This window comes from Dermacentor silvarum, unplaced genomic scaffold, assembly GCF_013339745.2.
Source record: "Dermacentor silvarum isolate Dsil-2018 unplaced genomic scaffold, BIME_Dsil_1.4 Seq951, whole genome shotgun sequence".
Classification (NCBI taxonomy): Eukaryota; Metazoa; Arthropoda; class Arachnida; order Ixodida; family Ixodidae; genus Dermacentor; species Dermacentor silvarum.
Genome location: NW_023607009.1, coordinates 43641 through 47833, shown reverse-complemented (window position 1 = coordinate 47833; position 4193 = coordinate 43641). Strand labels below are relative to the sequence as shown.

Below are 4193 nucleotides of genomic sequence, written 5' to 3'. Positions count from 1 at the left end.
TTGCAGCTATTGAGCACCTCCAAGAAAACACAGGCGGTGACTCTACCCTCTACGTGTTCAGCAAAGCAAGTTCAACCATTCACTTTATGAAGACAATCAAACGATAGTTCGATATCCATGATACCACGTATGCCGGCAGCGGCCAAAAGAGCCCGATATCAAATACAGACGACCCTCGGCTGCTGTGGCTTGCAAACGAGTTCACCAGCTACATAGAAGGCATCCAGGAAAACTCGAAAGCACGGGGAAAGGATGGTTTCACTTGTGAGACATTTGAAGCCTTGCGCTTTACGACGAAGTCTACAGTCGAAACTGCACGTTTTCTTCTGCGGAATGGTGTCAACTGCGTCCTTACGCGGAAGCTGAACAGCGACCCCATTGAGGCCATCTTTGGAAGAATAAGATTCATGTGCGGAGGAAATGACATGCTCGACGCAAGGGCAGTGACGACTGCGCTTGATCACATTATCAAGTCTGAGACCTCAATTGGCAAGAAGCTCACAATACCTTGTGGTGATGCCAAAGAGCTGGCTGCAGCGCTACCACAGTCTCTGACTGAGGAGTTGAATGACCTTGCGGAATATCCAGACACCCCATCACCCTCTGTCACGTACTGGTTTGGTTTATGTCGCTGGATACATCGCCAAGCTAATAAGTGACTTTGAGTGTGACGCTTGTTCAATTCTCCTTGAAACGCACGAGAGAAGTGATCCTCTGTACACGCTTCTACAAAGCCAAGATTTTAGCAGGCTGCACTATCCAAAAGCCGAGTTTGTGGCACTGTTGGACAAAATTGTGTGCTTTTTTGAGAAAGCTATCCTGCACCTTCCACGGACAAATGTGCTGGAAGTACTACGAATCCTCATTCAGCCACATCTTGAAAACTCGCCGCTGCTACGTTGTCCGGAAGGCGTCGACAACAGCCACGCGATAAGGTCTGCCGGCTTGATTTCCGAGAAGTTTGTCAGAATACTTCTGATCAGCTACACCCAGAAGATAACCGACAAGAACGAGAAGTCAATAACTTATGCGCACAAGCCACCCAGGAAACACTTTAGGCTTTGAATTTGTGTCCCAGGTGGGAGTTATTTCAGCAAGAAGTGATGTGCTCGACATGACCGTTTTCAAATAATGCGGTATTAGTGACGGAAATGCTCAGTTTGTTTTTAGTTTCATCGTAAATAAATACTTGTTTTCACCGAATGTGCTGCACCATCCCTTAATTGTTTTTAATGTGAGTGGTGCTCAAACAAAATACCAGCACTACGGCTTCAGAGCTATGACGCAAATCCAAGCCTGGCGTTTCGTTCTGTGCAAACACTGCACGTTGCGCGGAAATTTATTTGCCGACTCAGACCCATTACTAGGCAAGACTTCCTGCGCGGTGGTTCTATAGGAATAAGGGTCAGAAAGTTTTTATCAGTGCATGGCACTTCCAAATAATGCGAGCATGCACGGCCGAGAGGGGAGCGAGCTCACGCTCGCCTTCAGTTCGCGCCGACGGCGCCGGCGGCAGCAGTTAGAGTCACTGGAAAAACAGAGTACCGCAAAGGTACGCGGCATGCCGGCAACATTGGGTGGCGGCGGCCATGTTCCTTCCAGACCGCCGACGCGCTGTAGCGGTGCCAGCGTGCATTGAGTAGCGTTGACTTAACTAACGGATTTCCCCCCTAGATTTCGAGTCCCGTTTCGCGAAACTGGATTATTTTTGTGTTTTTCTTCAGGTGGATGCCACAAGTGACATCAGGATATCGACGGAAATGAACGTACTGCGCGGTAAGCGACGGCACGTATAAAATGTGCGGCGATGGTTCCGATGCTCTACGTGTCGCTTTTGGACTTCGTCTTGCGTCAAGTGCTATGTGCAGAGCTGCTGCAAACATACTTGTATGCGCCCAGTGAATTCGCTTGAAACGTCTTTTACATGAAAACTGGGCCCTGAGGTTGTGTTTGCGCTAAAAACGCAACTTGACAGCCGATGGAATATGCAGTGGGTGTTCAGGTTGCCTTCATAGTGCTCGTTCGCGTCCTTTCGAAGTACAAATGCAAGAAAATGTAAACAGCTTACTGCTGCGCTTGTTTATCTGTATAATCGGAGCGAAGTGTAAGCAGTAATTTTTATGTAGATTTATAAAGTTGCCTGTCACGTATCAGTGATAAAACGCCAGCAGCCTCTGCAAGCAAACTTCGCGTCTTGCGGCTACTGGCGTGTTTGCAAATGCATGCTTGTAATGTTCTCGTCGATTTGTGAAATAAGCTCTCCGAAGGTAACGTTGTAAACGACTGGTTAACAGCTTTTAATTCACGCGAAACTCAAGCAGGTATCCGCATACGGCTATAAAGAATGTGTACGAATGTTTTTTTTTATACCTTTGATAATGTCAACCTTTTAGTGCACTTATTTCCAATCTGTTACTGTGTTCTGGAGTATTGTGTTGACATTGCCAGTAGTAAACAGTGGTGCGGTTTTCCTATATTTATTTTCGATCATGCTCCTTTTATTGTATACCCTTTATGTGAATCGGATCATTAACACAAAAAGACGTTTTCGAAAAAAAAGAAAAGTTGCGAAGACACGGTAAAAACTAGGTTTCTGAAACGGAATTGTAACATTGAGCACTTCTATTTTTTAATTGATGTTCTTGTCGCTGCACTCACGGCATAAAAAGATGTATGAGGCTGTTTATAGAGGTGCTGTGCCAGTTGACAAGCATTCGTAATCATGCTGTAGCAGGTTTGCAATAAAAATTACTATTTTACAGCCTCCCTGTATAAGGGACACCATACCATTTGTCCCCGAATTGCTTCATGCTGTCAGCAAAATTCCCATTTTCAGAACAGCATGCAGTCACAAAGTAAGATGCGGAGGCAAGCAACATATTTATTTCACAACAGTCACACCAACAATTTATTTCGTCAAGCATGACAACAGCATACCGGTCTTCCGATTCGACTCTTGGTTTCTCAAAATCATCAGGAATGAAATGGTCCTACAGTTTGTCCATGGAGAAAACAAAGAAAAATAGGAATGTTAATAAACCTACCCTGTGACAGTGCTTAAATTATCTAAAGTGTAAGTAGTCGCAAAAAAAAAAGTCAGGAAATCTATAGAAGACATTTTGAAGCAACATTTTCTGTATAGACCTGGTGCTTGTTTAAAACACGTTATTCATGGGAACCGCCTCCTTTTACTCTGTAGCACAACATGCTCACTTGAAATGCATGTTTGTTGTTTCCATCGAGCCGCGCGAATCAAGCACTGCAGCTTGCTTGACATGTATGTACGTTTTCTTCAAACGCGGCGCGCAAACCGAATGAAACAGTGGAGAGCTTGCTAGAAAGTTCGTAGTGCGATGTTTTCAACAGCACTAAGTGACTTGAAACATAGGTACTGGGCAATTTTCAATAGCGCAAAACAAAGCGAGCCGCGCGAACCGAACAGTTTACTGGAAACAATAGCGCAAAGCAGAGCGGGCCGCGCGAACCGGAGACCTTACTTGAAAGATAGGTACTGGGCGATTTTCAATAGCGTGAAACAAAGCGAGCCACGCGAACAGAACAGCTCACTCAAAACCACGTGTGCTAGCTACATAGTGTTCAATAGCCGCACCCAGAGCGATGAGCGTGAACTGGACAGGTAAAGTTTAGCGGTCACACGCAAGTACAGTCACTTGAAAGCAATAACTGTCCAGCAAACTAGTTATTCAAGAAACTTACCTCGCACAAGCGGGTGTTCTTCGAGGGCGCGAAGTTTTTGCGGCCAATTCTGTGGAGCCACGCAGAACGTCGTTCACCGTCGTCCTTCCAGCACGGAATAGAGCAAAATGCCTTCCCGGACTCCGTTCGGTTGCTACACCCGAAGGCGCAGCAACCAGGCATGATGATGGGTTATTTCTGACGCCTGTGTTCGCAAGCGCAACGCAAACGTTGAACGAAACGGCGAAGTGCTCTCCGTACGCGGTGCGTACGCTACGGGTTCGACGTGTCAACTGAAAGGGCTTGGAAGAAATATGGCTGGCAAAAGGTCACGTGACACGAGCGCCCCAATCACCGGTGGCCGCGGCAGGCGGCGGCGCGCGGAAAACAAATGCGATACTCTAAAATTTTTCCAGTGACTCTAGCAGCAGTTGGCAGCAGTAGGGTCGCAGCGCCACCACGGGTGCGCGGCGTGAGGGGGAAACAGCCGCAATGAG

The 4193-nt window shown here is 46.8% G+C and overlaps 1 long non-coding RNA gene across 1 annotated transcript; it reads right to left on the bottom strand.

Annotated features, from left to right (window-relative positions):
- Positions 1-2864: 2864 nt before the first annotated feature.
- LOC125942044 (uncharacterized) lies at positions 2865-3965 on the bottom strand. The gene is made up of 2 exons (XR_007464753.1): positions 3718-3965; positions 2865-2990 (listed from the first exon to the last, which is right to left on the bottom strand). It is a non-coding gene; the product is annotated as an uncharacterized LOC125942044 (long non-coding RNA).
- Between the last annotated feature and the right edge of the window lie 228 nt (positions 3966-4193).